The following is a 26,899-nucleotide window of genomic DNA, read 5'->3' as shown; positions in this document are numbered from 1 at the left end:
AGTAAGCGTCTTTTAATTTGATGGCTGCAATCACAACCTGCAGTGATTTTGGAGCCAAAAAAATAAAGTCTCTTGCTATTTCCACTGTTTCTTCATCTATTTGCCATGAAATAATGGGACCAGATGCCATGATCTTAGTTTTCTGAATGTTGAGCTTTAAGTCAACTTTTTCACTCTCTTCTTTCGCTTTCATCAAGAGACTCTTTAGTTCTTCTTTGCTTTCTGCCATAAGGGTGGTGTCATCTGCATATCTGAGGTTATTGATATTTCTCCTGGCAAATTTGATTCCAACTTCTGCTTCATCCAGCCCAGGATTTCTCATGATGTACTCTGCATAGAAGTTAAATAAGCAGGGTGACAATATACAGCCTTGACGTACTCCTTTTCCTATTTGGAACCAGTCTGTTGTTCCATGTCCAGTTCTAACTGGACTCTGTGGGAGAGGGAGAGTCCAGTTAAGCTTTCTCTAATAGCTACTATTTGTTTCTTTGTTTTGAGCACCTAGGCATCAGGTTATACATGGATTTTAGGGCTAGCTGTCAGAGAGGAGAATGGCATTGAAACATGTAAAATATCATGTATGAAACGAGTTGCCAGTCCAGGTTCGATGCACAATACTGGATGCTTGGGGCTAGTGCACTGGGATGACCCAGAGGGATGGCATGGGGAGGGAGGAGGGAGGAGGGTTCAGGATGGGGAACACATGTATACCTGTGGCGGATTCATTTTGATATTTGGCAAAACTAATACAATTATGTAAAGTTTAAAAATAAAATAAAATTAAAAAAAATAAAGTAAAAAAAAAATTAAAAAAAAAGTTTACCTTTAAGAATTATTGCACAAAATAGCAGAAAAAATTTTTAAAAAGAATACATATAATTAAAATTTCCTACCAGACTGAAACAACACACACACACAAACACACACTTAGGCAAATTGGATTAGTTGCCTATTTTCTTTCTTTTACTAAGGTTAGCCTCTGCCTTACTCAAGGCAATGTGTTCATATAATAAAACACATTTACTAACCTCTCTTGCAGTTAGGAGTGGCCAGGTATCAATTACTATGTATATTAATCTCATTAGACAGGGATTTGGGGAAAGCTCCTTAAAAGAAGGATCCATATATGCCTTCTTCTCTTTGCCATCCTTCTCTGTTCTTTGTCTGGAATACAAATGTGATTTGAGAGTGAAGCAACAATCTTGCAGCCATGAAGTAATGAAACATAAGGATGAAAACTACACTCAGGATGGTCATGCAAAACATGAGAAGGCTCTGTTCTTGATATGAACAAGGGCTGTATCAGTCTTGAACTCTTGAACTTTTGGCTTCTTGTTTTTGAGCACAATAAATTTCTCATTTCATTAAGCTACTGTAGAAAGTTTTCTGTTAACCTGTGACATAAAGAAGAATGCAACCTCTAAGTATAAAATGCTTCAAAGCTACAATAATTAAAATATTGTGAATTACGATATTAGTGCTGCTGCTGCTGCTGCTAAGTCGCTTCAGTCGTGTCCGACTCTGTAGGACCCCATAGACGGCAGCCCACTAGGCTCCTCTGTCCCTGGGATTCTCCAGGCAAGAACACTGGAGTGGCTTGCCATTTCCTTCTCCAATGCATGAAAGTGAAAAGTGAAAGTGAAGTCACTCAGTCGTGCCTGACTCTTCGTGACCCCATGGACTGGAGCCCACCAGGCTCCTCCGTCCATGGGATTTTCCAGGCAAGAGTACTGGAGTGGGGTGCCATTGCCTTCTCCGCATATTAGTGCTAGAACAGACAAATATGTGACAGTTCATAATTTACATTTATAAATATAAATAATATAGTATATATGCTAGAATATATATATATTATTCTTGGTTACATGTTATATATATATATATATATATATATATATATATATATAGTTTTGGGTGAAATAGGCATTGAAAATCTGTACCATGTGTGGAGCAGCTCATTAAGTGCAGCCAACAGATGAAAAAATATTTCACCAGGACAAATCTGACCGTCTTTGGAAGCATTCCCCATATTCTGAGAGCCTCCCCTCACCCACCTTGTCTGAGCAGCAGCACAGTGATCTCCCTTTTAGGACCATGGTTGCTCTTTATATACTCTGCCCTTCACATGGTAGAGCATCCCCAGCTCATTGCCCTCTATTACCTAATTTGCTCATCCTTGTTTTTCATCACTCTCTGCCCATGAAATTTTTGTCCTGCCTTGCCTCAAGCTGGTGTCAAACGATTCCTAACATTGGACCTTTCACAATTGGTAAATTCTTGCTGACTGACTCCTTAACTCAAAAGTCAATTTTCCTGATAATGTTCAGGATTCCATCCTCTGCACTCCTTCCTGCCACCCATTTATGTTGATTGATTAGGTCAGAAAGCCCAAGTTTTCATTTAGTTCTTCTTAACACCCTTGTCATTTAAGTCCATTAGTATTTGAATAGTGGATTTTAAAATATTATATTAAGTTTTATTGCTTTTTGACAAAGGCAGTTCAAGAATAATTTCTGAATATCTTATAGAAACCATAAAATGTCAGAGTTACAAGGGCCCTTAGAGATCATCTGCTATTGCCTCTTACTTTACAGATGGAGTAACTGCAGCTCAGAGAAGGGAGTGATTTGCCCATTGATGAACATCTCATTAGTGAAGGTGCTGAAAACAAAGCCTTAGAACTTTCTTGATTTTCATATTAATTTCTAGTTGTTTGGGTTTTCTTCCCTGCTAAGGGCCACCCTACTTCCTTTTTTTCCCTATTACCATTTAGGAATTACTCTTTTTCACTATCAGGAGGAGATAGGCTCATAGCTAATAATTCCAGTTTCTTTTTCCATCCTCTCACTTGCTTTTTCCCAGTACACAAGGTATGATTTATCTAATTGGAGAACTGGCAAAAACCTGACAACTCTGCTAAGTAGGAGCTGAGTCTTTGAAATGCATTTCAGCAGTGTTGGCACACCTCTTTCTCATTCTTATGAACCACCTGGTTATACACCTAGTGAGCCGCCATGCTTCTGCTCTCCATAATATCAAAGGATCTCTGTTTTACCACTGACAGCTAAAACATGTAGTAAAGTCAACTTCCTGTAGGTCCTGATCTGTGTCTTTAGAATGGAGATAGGAAACCTTATCATAATTCTTCCATTTAACTTTATTAGTAATGAAACTAAGTGTACTCCAATCCTTATTTTATTCTTTGTATCTGTTCATGAAAGACTAAAGCCTTGAGGAGGAGGAGAAGTGATGTATTAAGCTTTCTCTAATAGCTACTATTTGTTTCTTTGTTTTGAGCACCTAGGCATCAGGTTATACATGGATTTTAGGGCTGGCTGTCAGAGAGAAGTGTTTTGAGCACTACAAAAGCTGAATTACCTGGCTAATTACAACAGCAATCTAAAATGAAAATTTAGATATATTAATCTGCTTAAAGTGATTCTACAGATTTCCATGCCCGAGTGTTTTCCAAATGGATTTGAATGCCCTGGGGCTGTATGATATTGTACTGAGACAAGAATGCTGTGTTAGAATATTTATTTCTGTTTATTTTTATAAGCTTCCTAGTTTCCTTTTGCATTTTTTATTTATGTAAAAGATTTTCTTTCTTTTAGTTTTTACTTATGTATTTGTTTGTTTTGTTTTTTTTTGCTGTCCTTAGTCTTTGTTGCTGCACAGACTTTTCTCCTAATGAGCAGGGGCTACTCTGTAGTTGTGGTGTGTGGGCATCTCATTGCAGTGGCTTCTCTTGCTGTGGAGCATGAGCTCTAGGGTACACTGGCTTCAGTAGTTGTGGCACATGGGCTCTAGAGCACAGGCACAAGAGTTGTGATACACAGGCTCAGGTACTCTGCAACATGTGGGATCCTCCTGGATCAGGGAATGAACCCGTGTCTCCTGCACTGGCAGCAAACTCCCCACCAGTGAGCCACCAGGGAAACCCTCTTTTATATATTTTAACATATGTAATCTATCAGAGCAATCCATGTTAAGTTTATTCATTGACTATGTATATATTAGGAATGAAAGCCCAAAGCATTGACTCACAAGGGTAACTGATCACCCAAAAGTTTGGGAACCTCCAATCTTGTGTTTCAAATTATTCATGTGAAATAGCTTTTCTGCTATCAGTTTGACACTTTGGCCTCATTTATTTCCAATCCTCTTCTTTGAAATTGTTCTTTTAATAAAATTTATTTTTAAAATTTCTTATTTTATATTATAGTTGATTGACAATGTTGTAAGAGTTTCAGTGTACAGCAAAGTGATTCAGTTATATATATATATGTGTGTGTGTGTTTATCTATTCTTTTTGAAATTCTTTTCCCATTTAGCACAGGGGACTCTGCTCAATCAGTATTTACTGAAGGCTTATTGTGTGCCAGGCACAGTGAGTGGCAATGGAGAACATTACTGAAGAATCCTAATCCTCGTGGAGTTTACTTTCTACCTGATGCTTCGGGGAGAAAGGCTGATCTTGCCTTGGGGGTCCAGGGAAGGCCTTCTTAAGAAAGTGGTTGAGTTCAGAGGGATAAGTTCTTTCTAGCCCCCATGGACTGTAGCCTGCCAGGCTCTGTCCATAGAATTATCCAGGCAAGAATACTGGAGTGGGTTGCCATTTCCTTCTCCAGGGAATCTTCCCAACCCGGGGATCAAATCTGGGTCTCCTGCATTGCAGCCAAATTCTTTACTGTCTGAGCCACCAGGGAAGCCCCATTCCTAGCCATAAGAAAATACTACTGGAAGTTCCCAGTACTCTTGTCTGTGTTGGTCCTGCTGTTTTGAAAGCTTTCTCCAACCCCCACACCCACTCTTTCATATAAATTCTCATTCTCATCTAAAACTCTTGTAGAAACCTACTTCTCTGTGCTACTTACATTATGGTACTTACTCCCTATGTCAAACATTTCTGTGCATATATTGGCTTTTGGCACTAGTCTTGTTTCTCATTGGCAGCACATTTCTTGGAGTATATCATGTTAAATTGAGTGCAAGCTCCCTAGTATTCAGTCATATCAAACTATTTTCTATGTTATTGTACAAAATATTGTCTGTACATGGAAAGTTCTTTCCTATTTACTCATCTGCTTGAGGTTGAGTTACTCCACACTATTTGAACTTCTTGGGGAAGCCTCCTTTAGGCCACAGTAAGTGGTGCTCTTTGCTTTCTTTCCAGACTTTGCAGATGGCCAGAGTATTTGAATATTCTACAGAATAAGTAACTAGTAATATTTTAATTATGTGTTTACTGGTCTATTCCTACAACAAAATCATGAGCAAATTGATGGGACAAACATTTCTTACATTTTGTATTTTTTCCTAATCCTCAGTTTGTACCTAGCACTTAATATGTCCTCAAAAATGATGGTTTGACTGGAGGAATAAAAGAATGAACATCACTGTCATAACCTATAAGGTAGCTCTAACATCTAATTTCATGTACAAGGGATCAATTCTTATTGCTTATTTCTACATGCTGGAGAGAAAGTTCTCTGTGTGTACGTTTATATGTACGTATATAAACATGGGGTGCCTTCATCTTAGTGTATGACTAAGGGTTAATGATGTACATAATCTGTATTAGTTTTTTTCTTCCTTACTGCCTGCTCCATTTCTATAATTTAAAGTAGACTGTGGAAAAGGCCGTGTCATATTTTACTACCATAAAATAGGTTAAATGGTAGGTGATAGGTTAAAATTATGTTAAATGATAAATAATACTTATTTAAGACTTGATATGTGCAAATAGTTTGTCTGGCATCCTGCATATACTTCATCATTCAATATTCGCAATATCCTTGTTTTGCTAATGAGTCAGTTGAGGTTGGGGAAGTGAAGTGACAAGCCCAAAGTCCCCTAGCTCTTAAGTGCTGAGGCAGGCACTCAAACCCAGGACTCTCTGGCTCCAAAGTCTACATTAAAAGTGAAGCCAAATTATCCTTACATTTAAAAAATTGCCCTTGGGTACATTTCTTAATTAATCCCACCTCTGTTTTTAAAGAAAAGAAAGCTGTGAACCAAGAATAAATTATATTGCCTTGTAAACTGTGAACTGCAAACTTGTGAAATAGGGTAGATTAATTGTGACCAGAACATGGTTCCAGCCCAGGCATGGATAGCTCTCACAACAACTTGGAAACGACAGGGGAGGAGAAATGTGTCCACTCTGAGCCCAATCTTTCTCCGCTTCATTTCTGGAGGACTGACAGCAAAGCAGCCTTTCTTACGCAGCTGGCTAGGCTGGGAACGTGTCCAAAGGCTTGAAGGTGACTTTGATTCTTAGTGGTTTGGCTTCTAAGGGAGTAGGGGAAGGCCATGCCTTGCAGCACGTGGCCCAGCCTCTGTCTGACTTTGGAATTTTGTGCAAGAAACTTTTTTCTTTCCAAACAACACATCCTCCTTCAGACCTCACATCCCGAATCGGTTTTGTTCCAGAGAAATAACAAGTTTCTCCATGCTCACATGGCTGCTGACCTTAACTAAAGGCAAATGTGAAAGGCAACTGGATCCTGGGTGATGTGTCCTGTCACTTTTTTGGCCATAGACAGTGGATGGTGTAAGGTTATATGTTGTTTCCTTGGCAGCCTTGAGCCTGGTTAGTGGCAAGGGAACTTGCAGATGAATGGTTGTGAATGTTCACACAAGAGTGTACAAGGGAGAAGAGCTCTTGAAGCAAAGAAAGGAACTCCAATTTTACCCACTCTTGATCACTACGTACATAATCTGATTTGAATGCATTTAGTCTGTTCATTTATCATGCCTCAACTCTACTGTATGCATGTACACACAAGGAAATATAGTGTATAGTCTCTGAGAACATGTATGTAACAGAAACTTACATGGAATGAGCCATGTGAAAATTTGGAGAGTAGTTACCAGGCAAGGGCAAATGTCAAGGCTCTGAGGTGAGAGCATCTCTGTGTGTTCCAAGGATAGCCAGCAGTCTAGTATGTCCAGAGATGAGAGAATGAAGGGAATGGTGCTAGGAGATGAGGTCCAACCAGAAACCAGGGGTTAGAGAACCCTTGTGCCTACCTCTTAGACTGTTTTCATCCATATGATGGAAAATCCATGGGAAGATTCTGATCAGGAAAGGGGCATGATTTGACTTTTGTGCTAAAAGGAGCACTCCAGTGGGGTGTGGAAAATTAACCTTGGGGAAGGTGAGAACAGAAGCTCATGGACAAGTGAAGAAGCTATCACATCATACAACCCAGGAGAGACCAGTGCTGTCTTAGGGAGCAGAGGTAGAAGTGGATGGCAAGAAGCTGCAGGAGTCAGGAAACACGTTGAATGTAGACCCTGAAGGATTTGCTAATATACTGGATAATGAATGGGATGGAGAAAGAGAAGCTACTGATGACAAGATTTGGGCTTGAATTGTGGGTATGAAGCTGGGGATTAGGGGAGGAAAGGTGTGAATCTGGTTTGAAGTGGAAAATCAAGAGCTCTTTTTCAACATGTTAGATTGAAGATATCTATTAACCAGCCCAGGGAAATGTTAAATAAGCAGTTACATATTTAAGTCCTGAATTCAGTTGGGGCTAGAAATAAAAATTTATGGTTAACATTATGTATTTAAAGTGATGGAATTTGATGACATAATCTAAGAATTAAATTCAGGTAAAGAAGAAAAAAATCTTAGAAAAAAAGGACTGATCCCTAGGTTGAATTATTATTCAACCCTAAATAATTCAACCTATCTTTTGGTGGACCATTTTCTTTGGTCTAATAGGAAATTGAAAATGTATAAGACAAAGACTTTTCCCTCAAAGAAGAGAAGCAGGTTAACTGCAAAGAACATTGCCAGTGAGCACTAAACCGCCCTGCCTCTTATCACATGTGTGATGTTGAACAAACTGTGCTGTATTCTTAGTTGTTCAGTTGTATCTGACTCTTTACAACCCCATGGACTCTAGCCCACCACGATCCTCTGTCTATGGGGATTCTCCAGGCAGAAATACTGACATGGGTTGCCATGCCCTCCTCCATGGGATCTTCCCAACCCAGGGATCAAACCCAGGTCTTCCGCCTTGCAGGATAATTTGTTATCATCTGAAGCCCAAGAATACTGGAGTGGGTAGCCTATCCATTCTCCAGGAGATCTTTCTGACAGGCACTGAACTGGGGTCTTCTGCATTGCCAGAGGATTCTTTACCAGCTGAACTACTAAGGAAGCCCGTTTAACAGGCTACTTAATCTTTTTGACTTTTACTATTTCTGTCTTAGATGAGATGCTAAGTGTCTATGTCAGCAGTTTTATGAGAATTAAGTTACATATCAAGTGTATGGTAGTCTAGAAATTCCAAGTTCTTTCTCTTCAAGGAATGCTCATCTGGGGGCACTGTTCCCCCATACTTGTTCTCCCACCTAGTCCAAAACCTAAGTTGCATCAAGGTAGGGAACACTTTTATCTTGTTTTTGTTTCTAGTGTGGTAGGTTCTTGATAATTATCTGAGGAATAAATTAAATGTGAAACCAGTAAGTGCATTTGGATAGGATTTAAGTGCCTGGATTCTTAGATGAATCAAAGTAAATTTAGTTCCCTTACCTCACAGAATTTCCATACAGCCCAGGCATTTCAACTGAGTGATACTTCAAGAGAAAAAACAAGAAAAAGACTACATCATCCAAAATGAATCATACAGAACTTTTTTCCCAACACTGTGTTTCCATATAGTTCAAACATGCTGGACTACTTTTACATCATTTAGAGCAAGGTAATGCACATAAATAAAACAAGTATCATTTTTAAAAAGCAGAATTTTAAAAATATTTAATTAACATCATTACTACTAATAATGAATAATAATAACTATTATTTACTACTAATAACTAACAATTATGTATTATGTTTTCTTAAAAATTCAGTGGTGAGCAGTATATAGCAACAAGACACAATGGCATTTCTGAGGGATGCTTACACATCTGTAGTACCCTAGTCTCAGGGTCTCAGAAACCATGGCAATGACTCACTTTTTATCCTTTTTCTTTGCATTCTTCTCAAGCCTAAAACTCTGCTATGGACAAATGACTCCTGCCATCCCTGTATCTACATGCATTTTGTTTGACTGTTGTTTGTTTAAATGCAAATCGATTTAGCTTCCCTTCATTTTCTGAGTGTCCTGCCCTAGATCCCTCCCCCACTCTGAGTCTTTATCTTTTTAAAAAAAATTTGTATTGGAGTATAGTTGATTTACAATGGTGCATTAGTTTCAGGTATACAGCAAAGTGAACCAGTTATACATATATCCACTCTTTTTAGATTCTTTTCTCATATAGGTCATTATAGAGTATTGATGGAGACCTGTCTCTCTTGATGGAGATCTTCTTTCTTAGGAGTCACAGCAGGAGAGGAGTCCCATGGCTTGAGCTTGCTCTTATAATCCTATAAGAAAAGTTAGAAAGATTGATTACAGAAGGAAATGCACACTTCTTAAAGAAATGGATCTAGATAGAACCCAGGGATGTGTCATGATCTCTAGGGGGAAGGTAAAAGGGCAGAGGATGTGTAAATGGTCTTTTCTCTTCATATTCTCACTGGCATTCATTTCCTCACTGTATCAGTCGCTAGGGCTGCTGTAAGTACCACAGACTGGCTGGCTTAAAAATCAGAAACTTGTTTCTCACAGTTCTAGAGACTAGAAGTCCGCGATCAAAGTGTTGGGAGGCTTGGTTTCTTCTGAGGTCCCTCTCCTCAGCTAGCAGCTGACTGTCTTCTCCCTGTGTCTTCACGTGGTCTTTCCTCTATGTGTGTGTCTATGCCCTGATCTCTTCTTATAAGAACACCAGTCATATTGGATTAAAGGCCACTCCAGTGACATCATTTCAACTTAATTACCTCTTTAAATAGACTTCCCTGGTGGTGCTAGTGGTAAAGAACCCACCTGCCCATGCAGAAGACTAAGAAATGTTTTTTGATTCCTGGGTCTTGAAGATCCCGTGAAAGAGGGCCTGAGAGCCCACTCCAGTATTCTTAGCTAGAGAATCCTATGGACAGAGGAGCCTGGTGGGTTACAGTCCATTGGGTCACAAAGAGTCGGACACAATTGAAGTGACTTAGCACACACATACCTCTTTAAATGGATACCAGTGCTTAGATCTTCAACATATAAATTTTTAGGAACACATATAAATTTTGTGTTCAGCTCACATGACCTATGTAGGAGGTTTTCCCCACTGCTGTGTCTCTTTGTTTTTCCACCTTAGGAAGAAAAAATAGGACAGTAAATTAAAAAATAAAAGTTGAGTTAGTGCATAGTATGACTATCAATTGGGCACTGTAGTGGAAGGAGGTTTGAAAGAATTTAACTATACTTCTTACCAAACTCTAACCTCTAGAATTTACACTTCTTATTCACAATTTATGAATGAATGAATGAAGAAAAAAAGAACTTTCAACTGTCTTGGCATATATTTTCCAAAACAATTTATTTCTACCCCTAGATGTCAAGAATCTCTATTACTTTAAAGAGGCTGACAAAAATTTCTCTGTTGAATTGGAAAATCTCAAAATTAGGCAGCCAGATCCTTCCTTTTGCCTTGAGAAGTTTTGAGGAAGAAAATAGGTCAGCATTAATGAAGGCAATATATTCATCTTGACAAATTGGTCTCTTTGTGTTCTTTGGCTGTACTCAATGACAGAAATTTAAGAACAGTGTTCAAATGAAGGAGGTAATAATCTTCCTGCCTCAAGTTTGGGGCTTGGCTTGCTTCTGCATCATCTTTAAAAAGTGACATTGGCATAGCAAGACATCTTCAGAGGTTGATTGACTGCAATAGGAAAGGACTGTAAACCAGGAGACATTTAGAATGGTGGAAAAAATGGAACAATATTTCTTTTGTTACAAAGGGGCAGGGGCAAAAAATAAGGCTCTCTCTTTTTACATATTTAAGAGAGTCACATAGAGGGAGGTGGGGACTAAGATCATGTGTCTTCAGAAGGCAAATTTAGGACCAGTTCATGGAAATATCAGGGAACAGATGTGGGTTGATAAAGAACAATTTCCCAAATGAGCTGCTCAACAGTGCTTCCAAAGGTAGGAGGAGGGCTCTGGTTAATGTTCATTGTGCTCTCAATATTTTTCTGCATTTTCCAGTTTTTTTCTTTGAAGAATTTTGTAATTCATGTTATAACCAGAGAAGAAAAAAAATACATATTGTATTAATAATGTAAAGAGAAGAGAGAACTAACATTTTCTGAGGAGATATCATTTGCCCAGTATTTGACATATGTTACTGGATAAAGCAGTAATAGTCTAAATTTAGTTGGGTATAGACATGAAAGATTTTTTTTTCCCAATCACTGCTCCCAGATGTGCCACTCTTATCATCCTCTATTAAGTCTTGTGATGAGTGCTATGATTTTCCAATCACTTCAAATTATTAAAAATGTGGTCCAGTATAACATTACATTTCAAACTGACTAACCATCCCCTCCTCACCTTCTGGTTCAAGTTTGACCTATGGCTCTGGAGAACTACAGCCAGGTGGTCTATGTATATGTGTTGGGGGTGTGATCCATGCTTCCACATTTTCATTCCTCACCCTTCTTCCTCCTCTCCATCCTGTTCTGCCTCCACAGGAGGAAGGGTTTAGAGGAAGTGGGGGAAGTACTCATATTTAACTAGGTCTGCAGTTATGTCTTCTGTCACATGTTGTTACTGCTCCTTAGCAGATTGGTCTGTGTGGCAGGTGTCTAAACAAAGGCTTTCTTGTAGGACTCCTATGTATGTTCTTGCAGTTTTACAGTTTGTATATTCTACACCTACTCTCTGTTTTTGCACCATGCAATACAACTACATCAGTACAATTGGAAACATACTTCACCCTCTCACAGCCAGGTTTCCCATGTTTCTCATGCTGGTGTGGAGTTGCTCTCTGGGGTGGTGCTGGCATGGTGACTCCAAATCACCTTCTCTGGAGTCTATGGAGCCTCAGGAAAGTTAGCCACTTTTACCACATCAAGTGGTGGGTATAAACCTGTTTGAAGTCTCCATTCTGCGCCCTACCATCTTCCTACAGCCCTCTTACTCCTTTCTCAAAGAGGCCCTTGGAGGATCAAAACTTCATCACATAAGCAGTTGTCTAAGCAGGGAAGGGGTGCAAGTCTCTCCTCCTTGAAGGCAATCCTATTCCTTGGCACTGATTCTCTTAGCACCTCTCTCATCAGCTTTGGGATGAAAAAGAAAAAGCAGCAGTATTCCCCCTACTAAATCAACTACTCAGAACTCTCATGATGCTCACTTCCCCCCCTTCACCCCATCATTTACCATCTTAAATTTGAGGAAAGAGAGAACTGGAGGATAATAGGTGATACTGGAGGTATTAGCCTTCTTCTCACTGAGCACTGAAAAAGGCCCAGGTGTTGGCAGCTTTTTGGCTGTTCTTGCCCTATAATATTGGATACTTTCCCCCTCTCTGTTTGGAGTCCTACTTCCCCTTCCAACTCTAAGAGAATAGAAAAATTCCTGCTTATCATCCTTGATATATACCTGATAACATTTTGTTCAGTCTCTAAGTCATGTCTGACTCTTTGCAACTCCATGGACTGCAGCATGCCAGGCTTCCTGTCCTTCACTATCTCCTGGAATTTGCTCAAATTCATGTTCATTGAGTAGATGATGTTATCTAACCATCTCATCCTCTGCTGCCTCCTTCTCCTTTTGCCTTCTATTTGTCCCAGCACCGTTCTTTTCCAATGGATCGGCTCTTTGGCTCAGGTGGCCAAAGTATTGAAATTTCAGCTTCAGCATCAGTCCTTCCAATATTTAGGGTTGATTTCCTTTAGGATTGGCTGGTTTGATCTCCTTGCAATCCAAGGGACTCTCAAGAGTCTTCTCTAGCACCACAATTCGAAAGCATCAATTCTTCGGTGCTCAGCCTTCTTTATGGTCCAACTCTCAGATCCGTACATGTCTAATGGAAAAACCATAACTTTGAATATAAAGACCTTTATTAGCAAAGTGATGTCTCTGCTTTTCAATATGCTGTCTAAATTTGTCATAGCTTTCCTTCCAAGGAGCAAGAGTCTTTTAATTTCCTGGCCGCAGTCACCGTCCACAGTGATCATTGAAATCTATGAAAGAATACTCTTACCATTTTATTGACAAGGACTTGAGATTCCAAGAGGCTAAGAAAGTACCTGCTGTTGTTCCCCATAAGGGAAACAGTCAGGGTTTGAACCCAGTCCTGGTTGACTTTAAGATTTTCCTTTGTCTACTCCACCAGTGATGGCCATCTACATACAGAGTTGTGGATGTGGCTTTTGTCTAGAAGGCCCAGTTTTCACCATAACTAGTCATCTCTTCTTAGACTCTGGTTCCTCCTGTTCAAAAGAGATGTAAATAGAGTGTCTATCCTCAGAGGACCAGGTGGGGCTAGTGGTAAAGAATCTGCCTGCTAGTGCAGATTAGATGTAAGAAATGCCAGTTTGATCCCTGGGTCAGGAAGATCCCCTGGAGGAGGGCACCACAACCCACTTCAGTATACTTGCCTGGAGAATCCCACGGACAGGGGAGCCTGACAAGCTGCAGTCCATGGGGTCATACAGAGTCAGACATAACTGAAGCATCTTATCATACATGCAAAGGTTATAATAAATCTAATATGCTTAGCCCTGAGTATATACACACAGTGCTCTGGGTTCTCACTCTGAACAGAGTTGGCTCAGGCAGATAGTACTACTGGATGCATCAGAAAAGGTCTTCCAATATACAGGACCTACCCCATAACCCTCTTCCTATGCAAATGGAGGATCGGACTGACTCTGCTTATAAGGGTAAGAGCTTCTAGGTGCAGCCTCTGTTATCAGTCTGCTTCCATAGAGCTCAGCAATGGTGAGTTATCTTTCTGCAAAACTACTGACAAGCATAAGGAAATGAGCCTTCATAACCATCCCAGATTTGTCTCTCCTTGGGAGTTACAACAGTTGCTGTAAATTTGCTAAAAATAGTCATGATCCACATGGTAATGATAGTGATAATATACATGGAGGATTATACATAGAGCTACACATGAATATGTGTTCCCTGTGCTTGGAAAAGGTTCAACTGATGGCTGGATGACCATTTCCCAACCATCTGACAAGGGGATTCCAGCACTGGGTCAAAGGTTGAAGAGAGGACCTATAGGTTTCTATTTAACTCTGGATTTCTCCCAGACTACTGTTGACTTGATTGGTCTGTGTGGACCCAAGCATTCCTTCTGAGCTTAAACCACTCCATGCTGTTTCCATTTTGAGCTAGCAAATCTACCCCATCCCCAAGGGTGTCCAGTTCATCTGCATCACTGAATGTTAATTCTGACAAGAAAGAAAAACAGAGCTCATTCTTTGAGCCAAACATACCACATTTGTTTTTCCCTTCCCCAAATATGCAGACAGTTTATTTAGAGAACCAAATGGCTCAGCTCTTGTTATATATTATTCCTAATAGACATGTTTGCTCACATCCCTGCAATTGCACTGTGGGGGAGCTATGAGACGATTTCTTCCATTTTTCCGGATCATATTTAATACAGATGTAAACCAGATTTTTGGTAGTGTGGCAGAGTGTCAGAATGATCACTTCCTTCCACTCCAGAACCAATAGGCATTCAGCCTTGCCTAACAGATGTACTTATTGGATACTTTTGGATTCACCTATCACTATTTTTTACCAAAAGCAACACTGCTCTAGGGCCAGATCAACACAGACTCGTTTCTTTGGGTTTACAAAGACTTTTCAGGTTGGTTTAGTGTGAACTGCTGGTGAAGAACTGCGTCTGTGAAAGTTAATGTCCTGTACCTTAGCCCAGATAAATAAATCCATCTTTTATTGGCACCATGTAGACTTTCCATTTTTTTTTGAACATTTAAAGTTCTTTTTTATGCATTAGGAGAATTTTTCAGCCAAGGCCATCCGATTTCTGAAACAGATTTTGTATGTTCCCAGTTAAGTAGAAAAGGCAAAGATGAAAAAATAATAAAAAGAAAGGGAAAAAAAAAGAGAGAGAGAAAGCCAACTACACTGAGAAACATTTAAATCCATTTCTCCATAGGCTAAATTTCCTCAAATACAGAAAAAGCCAAGATGTTAGAAGCTTGTTTTTTTTTTTATTTCTTTTTAAAGTATTAGTATTTTTTCAATTTATTTTTATATTGGTAGATGATGTGAGACTCATTACATTTTATAGGCCTGAACAAAATCTTACAATTTCTTACTAATATTATGCAATGACATAATGCCATTTGTAGAGGTGTCGCATAAAGCAATTGACTTTTACTGGCTTCTGATGGCAGGACTTGCCATTTTAAATTCTGTTTTATGTAAGCATTTTCCAAATTTATCGACCTCACAGGATTTCTCAAGTTGCTTAATTATGGTAGGTAGAAGATATCTCTGTGGCCTGATACAAGAGCCTATTAAAGCCCCTTTTTAAAAAGGAATATAAGAAGTGAGGAGGCAAATGAAGTTAACATTTAATAAATACCTACTCTGGACTCAAGCTAGTGGTAAAGAACCCACCTGCCAATGCAGGAGATGTAAGACACACAGGTTTGATCCCTGGGTCGGGAAGAAGGAGAAGGGAATGGCAAACCACTCCAGTATTCTTGCCTAGAGAATCCCATGGACAGAAGAGCCTGGCGGGCTACAGTCCATCCGGTCGTTAAGCATCGGACACGACTGAAACAACTTAACACAGCACACATAGGTTGGATGTTAGAATGTATGGATAAAAGAAGAAGCACCTACCATGAAGTATGTACTGTTCTGACAGTACTCTGGAAGGTGTATTTAGTTTCTTAACTTCACAGGCAAACTGAGGCTCAGTTTTTATACCCAATGTCACAGCAGCTATTAAGTGGAGGTGCTAGGATATCCACTTAAGTTTGACTTGAAGTCCATGCTATAAAGTCACAAAAGGTAGCCTTGCTTACTTAAGAGTGCCTTAGACTCTCGGGAGAACCCTTTGAAAGTGGGTAGATTCTCCCCTTGAGAATTCCTACCCAGAGGATGAAGGTTTAGGTGGACCTATACAGTGGATTAAAAATTGGAAATTTTAATTTATCACCATGATCCCTACTCATCTGTTTCCAAAGTTCAATTAAAGGAATTCTACATAACCCAAGGAAACGAGTCTACATTTTGAAGAATGTTATTAAAAATTTTTGCAAGATATGAGAGGTCCCTAAATCTTGATATTATCCACATGTTACTGAATTCCTTCCCTGGAGAGTCTGTCTTTTTCTTTTCAACTAATCCTGCAGCCTCCACACCTGGATTAACCAGCTTCTTAAGAGAGAGAGGTACAGCAGAGATATTGGTGGGAAAAGGAATCCAGGTCACACTGAATAATAGCATATTAATGCTCTACCAGACCTAAGAGATTCCCTAATAAAGTTTTGATTTTTATACTGGAAGATTTTGTGGCCCTGAAAGGGAAAATAAATAAAAAACTAACTTGAAGCTTTTGTTGATGATCTTCCATTTATCCGTCTCCATCAGTTAGGAATAATACTTTGCTGTTGGATAAAGCATACACGGTTACAAACTGATGGTCACATTGCCAACCGCAGTTTCTTGGGAGGGGCCATGGTTCCTAGTTCTCTGAGTTTACCACTCTCATATCAATTATCACAAGGATGTCATGGATCTATCTTGCTAGCACTGACTTCATTTTTTCTTGGGTGTTTCCTCACCTTCTGCTCTCACTTGTCCTCAGGACCATCTCTTTCTCCCAGTCCAAAAATGAAGCAAAATACAGATTTGGAGAATTTTTCTAATCCTGTGGTTGAGGTAGAGTCTCAAGTTTTTGCATGCATGCATGCAGAGTCTCTGAAATTAGATAATTCTCAGACATGGGGGAAGAAAAGTGAAAAGGGAAAGTAGTGATTTAGATGGCAGAAGGATACATGGGAAGAAAGTGAAAGAAAGTGAAAGTGAAGTTGCTCAGTCGTGTCCGACTCTTTGTGACCCCTTGGACCGTAACCTACCAGGCTCCTGGATTTTCCAGGCAAGAATACTGGAGTGGGCTCCTGTTTCCTTCTCCAGGGGATCTTCCCAACCCAGGGATCGAACCCAGGTCTCCTGCATTGCAGACAGACGCTTTACCATCTGAGCCACTAGGGAAGCCCACTAGATAAGAATTCCTTTTCTGAAAGACAGAAAGAGCAACTTTCACTAGGACCCAAGGGGGAAAAAAATGACAGGAATACAGAACAAACTCTCCTTGAGCAGGGATATTTCACCTGATGGACAGCTTGCCCTTCAACATGACTGGGCATAGTTAGTCCCAATCAGTGTGAATTGACAAAGAGAGAGGGATGCTGGATGACTTGATGAGGATAGAGGCATGGAGAAAGAAAATGGCCCCCTAGTCAACGTGCAAGTAAGCAGATGGAGTTGTAACTTCCCTGAGTGGTGCAACAGTGATACCAACATCATCACATAGGAGATGGTACTTGTGCTCCTTCCTCCTTATTGTGAGCAACTGGTGGGAGAGCTGTGCCATTCCCTGTGTGTTCCCAGCCAGCGGTTGCAGTTTCTCACATACAGCAGGCCCTTGGGAAACGTTCATTGAATAAGCGAGACAATGTATGATGTAATTTGTCCAAATTAACACAGCGAGTTTAATGATCTGACTAGGATAGAACGCAAGCTCCAGACTCAAGTCCAGTAGTTCTTCCAAACATTTCTGGTCTTTTCAGTGGCACAGAAGGATAGACAAATAAAATAACATACAGAATTCCTCTGATGGAAGGAGAGGTTATGGAGAGCATAGTTTAAAATGCATTTTCCTATTTTAAGTACTGATGATGCCCAAGGTTAACTTCTGTCAGTAACTCTGGCTCCCAGGAAGTGTAACTTCTTGGGCACAGAATATCTTTATTCAATTTACACTGACTAAGCCAAAGTTGTATTACAATATTGAAGTTAGATGGTATTTGTGGCTTTGAGACCTATGGTTTGAGATTTTCTCTTTCGAGGTTTTTTCTGTTTTTTTTTTTTTTTTTTTAAACAAGCATGTGGTTGCAGAGCTGTGGTCAGACCTAAGGAATTCTAATATCTGCTAGAAGAAATTAGTGTTCCCTGAAGGTTACAACCACGTCAACTAGGTTGCTAGTTCAGTTCCTAAACATGGAATAAACATTGAAGACCATCTGATTCAGAGGTTCTCAACTGGGAGTAATTTTGCCCCCAGGAGCCATTTGATAATGTCTGTAGACATTTTTGATTGACAGTTAGTGGGTGGTACTCCTGGCATCTAGTGGGTATAGGCCAGGGATACACAAGACAGCCCCCACAACAAAGAATTATCTCACCCAAAATGTCAATAGTGTTGCTATCACAAAAATCTAATCTAGTCTGTATATCTTTCCAGAGTAGAATCCATCTACAGTGACTCAGATTTGAATATTCTAGCCTCTGGTTAAATATGTCAAGGTCTACTGTTCACTATTTCACTGGCAGCTTGTTCCACTCTAGGACAAATGTTAGTTTAATGGCTTGTTGATGGTGCCCTCAGAAACTGAATGCATATTACCTCATTGTTTCATAATTATCTGATTACTACATGCATCTCAGGCTTCCCTGGTGGCTCAGCAGTAAAGAACCCGCCTGCCAATGCAGCAATATCAGGTTTGATCCCTGGGCACAGAAGATCCCCTGGAGAAGGAAATGGCAACCCACTCCAGTATTCTTGCCTGGAAAAATCCCATGGACAAAGGAGCCTGGTGGGCTATAATCCATGGTGTTGCAAGAGTCAGATGTGACAGTGATGTGTGTCCCACTCATTGGATGGTGAGCTCTTTGAGGGGCTAGGCCTAGTTCATATTTATCTTTACAGTCCCAGATTCTGCATGATGCCTGATATCTCCCAGAATTGCTAGGTAAAGGTTCAGTGAGTATGTAAATGAATTAAAGAATTAGAGGTATATTCCCAGCTATACTTTTTCTCAGGAATGAAATTCTCATGCTTAGGTTATAGGCAGTGAAGCTCCAGGCAATGAAACTTGTCTCTTGAACAAGAGGTAGGAGAAAAAGACCACAAACTGCTTCAGGTTCTATCTTGCCGTTTGCCTCTAGGCAATCATTGTGAGTCTGGAAAACTACACATACATATTCTTACTTTGCACTTTTCTTGCACTGTAAGTAAGTCTATAAAAAGTACCAACACTGGAGCAAATGGAAAATATTTTATAATCAACAAGTTTAATTTGCTGAGTGCTTTGCATTAAAATCGCAGAAGTAAGTTGGGCTGGCCAATTCCCAAATTCCATTGCCAAAATGAGAAGCACTTTCTCAATCTTGCTTTAAATGGCCACGAGCCATTGGACCACTGAGCTTGAAAAGATTTTAGAAGAAAGGAAAGAGCATGGAAACCAAGTCTCCCATGGGGTTGAGAAGACCAAAGTAATAGAACACACTTTTTCAATTTCACTTTAAAGTCAGTGAATAATAATGGTAACTCACATTTGTAAAAAGCTTACATAGGACTTTTACATCTGTCCACCTTCCCAAACTATAATAAATGTCCACCTAGGAGGTAGGGGTTCCAGGAAATATGGGAAACCACAGGACCCTATGATGGATTTTTTTTTTTTTTTAGAGAACCAAATGTTTTTTAAAGCAAATGTGGGGCAATTTGTTCTATTAAAATACTAACATATTGTGGAATAGAATCCGCCATTGGCATGGTGTTTTTAGATATAATTATCTTCAAAGAAACTCTGCATTCATGGTGGGGGTGATTAGAGCTATATTTCCAGACAATTCTCTCAATTATGTTTGTAAGAAAACAGGGGAAAAGTTGACACAGTTTTGTACACAATATCTCTTTTACTTTCACAGCTCATCCTTTTGCTTTTTTTTTTTTTTTTTTTTGGACTTTTCTTTCATTCTCTCGTGTTCAGTCTTCAAACACATTCTTAACGCATTCTCCAAGGCTCAACTCAAATATTTGCTATAGTTTTCTTAAGATTTCCTTGACTCCTGGCAGGGACTGCCTTCTCCATGCTCTACCTGCCTACATTGAGTCACTAAACTGTAGTGTAATTAGCTGTTTATAAGTCTGTCTTTCCTGATAGACAAGAATTTTCTGGTACGAGGGAACCATATCTAAACCTCCACTCCCCTTATGGTGACATTTCTATAGAAATAATTTGCAATAAATTAACCTTATAATCAGACTATGATAAGATGCTTCCCAAATATTTCTAAGAGACTCTGATCATAATTTGCTTTCCATTTAAAAAAAAAAATTTACACACTTTTGGCAGGTTACTTTCCATTTATAGTTATTATAAAATACTATTTTCCTTATGTAGTATGATACATCCTTCAGCCTATTTGCACCCAAGAGTTTACATCTCCCACTCCCCAACCTTTATATTGCCCCCTGCCACTGGTAACCACTAGTTTGTATCTCTGAGTCTGCTTATTTTTTGTTATATTCACTAGTTTCTTGTATTTCTTTTTTTGATTTCACATCTAAGTGAAATCATATAGTGTTTGCTTCTCCATCTGATTTATGTCACTTAACATAATACCCTGAAAGTTCATCCATGTTGCTATAAATGCCAAAATTTCATTATTTTTTTAATGACTGAGTAGTATTCCATTGCATCTATATATATATGTATACATAAATATACACACACACGCTATATCTTCTTTATCCATTTATCTTTTGATGGACACTTAGGTTGCTTCCATATGTTGGCAATTGTAATTAATGCTGCTATGAACATCAGGGTATATGTATCTTTTCATATTGTGGTCTCTACTTTTTTCTTTTTTTAGATATATATTCATGAGTGAAATTCCTGGGTCATATGATATTGTATTTTTAGTTTTTTATGAAACTACCATTCTGTTTCTGAGAGTGGCTGCACCAATCTACAATCTCACTAACAGTGTAGAAGGGTTCCCTTTTTTTCACACCCTCTCCAGAATTTATTTTTTTATAGTCCTTTTGATGATGGCCATTCTGACCAGTGTGAAGTGGTACTTCATTGTGGTTTTGATTTGCATTTCTCTGATGATTGGTAATGTTGAGCACCTTTTCATGTGCCTGCTGGCCATATGCATTTCCTATTTGGCAAATGTCTATGCAGTTTTTCTGACTGTTTTTAAATCATATTTTTAGGTTTTTGTTTTTTTCTTTGGTGTTGAGTCAATGAGCATTTATATATGTTGGATAGTAACCCCTGTTGTACCATTTCCCATTCAGTAAGCTGTCCTTTTGTTTGTAGTGGAAAAACTTTTGTTTAATTAGGTTCCATTTGTTTATTTTTGCTTTTATTTCCTTTACTTTAGGAGACAGATCCAAAAAATATTGCTGCGATTTATGTCAAATAATATTTTGCCTATGCTTTTCTCTAGGCGTTTTATGCTATCTAATCTTTCATTTGGGTCTTTAATCCATTTTGAGTTTATTTTTGTATATGGTATTGAAGAATGTGCTAATTTCATTCTTTTATATGTAGCTATCCAATTTTCTCAGTACAACTTATTGAAGAGATTGTCTTTTCTCCATTATATATTCTTGCCCTTTCTGTCATAGATTATTGACTATAAGTACATGGGTTTATGTCTCAACTCTCCGGAATTCTCTTTCTATTTTGCTTTTCTTGGTTAATCAATTTGTATTTGAGCAGTATCTACTTACTGAGATTCTAGTGTGAATGTGACCCTGTGTTTGGGTTTGGTTATATAAAGAATATTTTAAAAGTGTAAGAAAATAACTGAAATAAGTAGAGCATCTACTAAGCACCATGGTAGCATTTTGTAATTTTCATCTCATTTAGCCCCTGCCACAGTTGTGAGGTACTATTGATTCTATTTTGCAGATTAGGAAACTAAGGTCTGCACAATTAAATCACTTGTTCAAAGTCATGCAAGATGTAATCCTTATATTTGGATGGAAGTTTTAATTTAAGGCAATATAGTATGTACACACACACACAAATAGTTTGTCCTTTCCTTCCAAGGTTATTTGCAGAGTTATTTATTATGTGCCAAAGGTGTACCCAAGTAAAAAGAACAGAATTTCTGGGTTCTGGATCATTTTCTATAACCTAATAGCTGTGTGACTTTAAATGTGGGGTAAAGAGTGTTTTTCTTTCTACCTCCATTCTCTTCCAGCACAGATCATATTCCCAACATCATGCCCTGCCTGAGTCCTGTGAGACTGACCTCCATGGATTGCTGTCTAAGCCTCTACTGTCTGCCTTCTGGTTGGGTGTGACCAAAGGGGACCATCAAAGGGTAAAAAAGGAAAGGCATTTCTTTATGTCCTGCTACCTCATTTACTCATGCTAGACTGAGGCTGGAGAGCTCCCTATTCTTGGAAACTGAGTGTCAGGAGATGGTCCTCCTCTTGGTATAGCTCTTTGCAGGTTCTGGGAGCAACTCCCTAACCTTGTTCCAGGCAGAGAGGTGCTAATGCTTCTCACATTATAAGGATCTCCGGGAGCTTTACTATTGCCCTTAACCCTGCCACACTCTGTAGTTGAATAGGCACCTTCATTGAACTTGCTTCAAACAGCCTATTGAGTGTAGCATTTATGTTAGGACAAAGGCTGAAACATGTCAGGCTGCTTCTTTTGTCTGGATCTCAAGTTTTCTCATCCACAATGTGGGGATAACACCATTTAATTCACAGGAATTTTGTGAGGGCAAAATGTGTTAAAAGTAAACAGAAACTTTGTAGAAGTTGTTGTTATTGTTCAGTTGCTAAGTCTTGCCAACTCTTTGTGGCCCCATGGACTGCAACATACCAGGTTTCCCTGTCCTCCACTATCTCCCAGAGTTTGCTCAAATCCACGTCCATTGAATCAGTGATGCCATCCAACCATCTCATCCTCTGCCGCCCCCTTCTCCTCCTGCCCTCAATCTTTCCCAGCATCAGGATCTTTTCCAGTTAGTGGGCTCTTCACATCAGGTAGCTGAAGTATTAGAGCTTCAGCTTCAGCGTCAGTCAATATTTGGTGTTGATTTCCTTTGGGATTTACTGGTTTGATCTCCTTGCTGTCCAAGGGACTCTCAAGAGTCCAGCACCAGAATTTGAAAGCATCAATTCTTTGGTGCTCAGCCTTCTTTTTGGTCCAACTCTCACATCCATACATGACTACTGGAAAAACCATAGCTTTGACTAGATGGACCTTTGGCAGCAAAGTAATGTCTCTGCTTTTTAATATGCTCTCTAGGTTTGTCATAGGTTTTCTTCCAAGGAGGAAGTATCTTTTAATTTCATGGCTGCAGTCACCACCTGCAGTGATTTTGGAGCCCAGGAAAATAAAGTCTTGTCACTGTTTCCATTGTTTTTCCATCTATTTGCCATGAAGTGATGGGACCAGATGCCAAGATCTTCGTTTTCTGAATGTTGAGTTTTAAGCCAGCATTTTCATTCTCCACTTTCACCTTCATCAAGAGGCTCTTTTAGTTCCTTTTCACTTTCTGTCATAACTTTACTTCAACTTTGTAGAAGTTTGTAGAAGTACTACTAAAATATTTGTCATCAGAAACTTGTTCTTTTAAATTAGAATTTGCACTTTCATTTTCCAAGTATATACTAAAAATCTGTTATCAGTAAGGTCCTGTGCTAAATGCTTAGGGAACTCCTCTAAGCAGAGATTTACTTAGGGATGGGAATAGGCAAATTAGGCTAAGAGAGGGAAGAAGAGTCTTAATAAAGAAAAAGAGATGACTCTGCTATTAGAGAGTAGTGGGGTTTTGGCTTGTTGAGGTTGGGGATAGGTTTAAAAGATGCTAGGGGAGAGGAGATGGCAACCCACTCCAGTGTTCTTGCCTGGAAAATCCCAGGGACGGGGGAGCCTGGTGGGCTGCCGTCTACGGGGTCGCACAGAGTCAGACATGACTGAAGTGACTTAGCAGCAGGGGAGAGGAAATGAGTTAGTGTTGTGCAGAGGTTGGAGAGAGCAATGCATATTCAGAGTGAGTGAGTAAACCAGTTTCATGGAAGATGAGGCTGGGATAGAGCATTGGGCTAGATTTTTAAGGTCTTTGTAAAGTAATTATATCCTTTATCGCCTGGATGAATAAGAGGGAAATAAATTCCAATATATCTTAATATCTCTTTCCTACCATAGCATCTGTCCTGTGAAATGCTTTGCATCGAAAAATAAGTGATTTAGATGGATTTGGATGTCTTTGCAACATGATTCGATAGATTATCCTAATGCATTTTACAGCAGATTGAATATTAAAATGGCCAAGAAAGGATTTGACTGAAAATAGATAATTTATACCAACTGGTACCTTTTTAAACATATATTTACTGAAACTCTGCTATGGGACTTTATATTGGGACTCAAGAAAGTAAAACATACACACACAGAGTTCATTTATTTGGGGCTCCTCATGACTTTATTCCTGCTCTCCCACCCCAAATGCTCCTAGCCTCCCAACCCCAAATGCTTCTAGGGTCAGTCAGAAGACCTGAGGTGTATTTGCCAAAAGACTGAAGGACTTAAGATATAATTTATTTTTTAAAAATAATTTTTATTGGAGTATAGTTGATTTACAATATTGTGTTTCAGGTGTGCAGTAAAGTGACTTATAAACACACACGCACGCACGCACACACACACATACATACGTATACATATCCACTCTTTTTTAGATTCTTTCCCAGATCGGTCATTGCAGAGCACTGGGTAGAGTTCTTTGTGCTATACAGTAGGTTCTTATTAGTTATCTATATATACTAATGCATATTTGTCAATCCCAACCTCTTAATTGATCCTTCTCTCTCTTTCCCTTCTGATTACCGTAAGTTTGTTTTCTATATCTGTGACTCTATTTCTGTTTTGTAAATTAGTTCATTTGCACTGGTTTTTCTTTGAGTCCACATATAAATGATATTAAATGATATTTGTCTTTCTGTGTCTTGACTTCACCCTATAGATAATCTTCAGATCCATCCATGTAGCTACAAATGGCATTGTTTTATTCTTTTTTTATGACTGAGTAATATTCCACTGTGTACATGTACCACATGTTCTTTATCCACAGAGCTCCCCAGCAGAAATTTCTGTGTTGATAAATAAAGTTTTGCATTTGTATGTTCAACATGGAAACCAACAGCTTGTTCTCTTTTGAGAACTTGAACCACATCTAATGTAAATGAGGGGCTGAATTTTAAATTCTATGTAATCTGATTTAATACAAAGCAGCTGCATTTGATTAGTGGCTACATGCATGGGACAGTGCAGGTCTAGAGAGAAGTAGTCACAAGTAGGAAATCCACAAAAATTTCATTCATCATATTTCCATAACACTGCACAGTTGATAATCCTTTTCCATATAGCCTAATTGCTACAGCTTGAGCCATGATTTGGTGTAACATTCTAGGCCTTCCCATGAGTTCCTACTATGTTGCTCCACTTTTAAAATATTATTTAATCCATGTTTACTCAACCTCTCTCCTAAAGGTGAAATGAGAGTCACAGGAGATGATTTTGCAGCTGTAATCACTGTGTAAATTTAGAATAGTGCAACTGTAATTTAGTAGCGCCTGTAGTCAGTCTAAATAATTATAAAAACGCTTAGTAAGCCTGTGGTGTTGCTGAGAGCAAGTTGCTGTGTGGCAGACCAAATGACCAACCTGCTAAGAACTACTCAACAGATCAAATTGGCAAGCATAATGTGCTTGTTATTATATTTATTTGAAAAATCGTGTGTGGGTATATATATATATATATATATATATATATATATATTCTGTCTTAACAGAAAATATGGATGGTTAAAAAAAAAAAAAAACTTCCCTTTGAAATATAGCACCAACGAAGCCTTTCCTAATTAAGCATACTAACCTAATGCAACCTGAAAGTAACTGTATTTGATACAGCTCAGAATCAAAATCTATGTTGCCTTGAAGTAAGCCTGAAATAAGCTAAGGGTTTTCTAAACTGGTTTTTCTAACCATATGGTAGTTATTTTTGGTTCTCTAAATACTCCATGGTCTTGGACATTGCCACTCCTGTGGGAGTCCTGTTTCTCCACCCAGAAATGCCCCTCATCTCCTTTGTTGACTGGTGGGTATTAGTTTGGCTTGTCCTTCAAAAACCAGCACAGGGACTTCCCTGGTGTTTCAGCAGTTAGGACTTCACCTTTCAATGCAAGAGGTGCAGGTTCAGTCCTTAATTGGGGAGCTGGGATCCCACATGCCTTGCGGCCAAAACCAAAATATTAAACAGAGGCAATATTGTAATAAATTCGATAAAGATTTCAAAAATGGGCCACATCAAAAAAAAAATCTTAAAAAAAAGGCAGCACAAATAGTACCTCCTTTATTGAGATCTCTCTGACTTCCCAATAGACATAGTGAGATATTTGCCTTGGGAATTTGTACATAGTTCAAAAACAGCAAATGAATCCTTATGGATATTTGTTTTTTATGAGTGTGGACTGTGAGACTGTGAGCCCAATAAGGCCAGGAGCTGTATTTAATTAATTTCTATATTCTCAAGAATCATTATAAAGATCAATAATGCTTAATTCAAAGTTGCTAAAAATAAGAACATGGGTCACCATTCAGAGCTAAGAATGTAATTTCAAGTTAGTTTTTGTTTGCATACAGTGATGTGTGATTAGAATAATCCAGAACAGAGATAATCCTCAAATGCTTGTGGTTACATACTCAGTTCATTTCACTCAGTCGTGTCCGACTCTTTGGGACCCCATGAATCACAGCACGCCAGGCCTCCCTGTCCATCACCAACACCCGGAGTTCACTCAGACTCACGTCCATCGAGTCAGTGATGCCATCCAGACATCTCATCCACTGTTGTCCCCTTCTCCTCCTGCCCCCAATCCCTCCCAGCAGCAGAATCTTTTCCAATGAGTCAACTCTTCGCATGAGGTGGCCAAAGTACTGGAGTCTCAGCTTT

The sequence above is a fragment of the Bubalus bubalis genome, chromosome 6 (genome assembly GCF_019923935.1).
Source record: "Bubalus bubalis isolate 160015118507 breed Murrah chromosome 6, NDDB_SH_1, whole genome shotgun sequence".
In the NCBI taxonomy this organism is placed as follows: Eukaryota; Metazoa; Chordata; class Mammalia; order Artiodactyla; family Bovidae; genus Bubalus; species Bubalus bubalis.
This window is presented reverse-complemented; position numbering follows the sequence as displayed.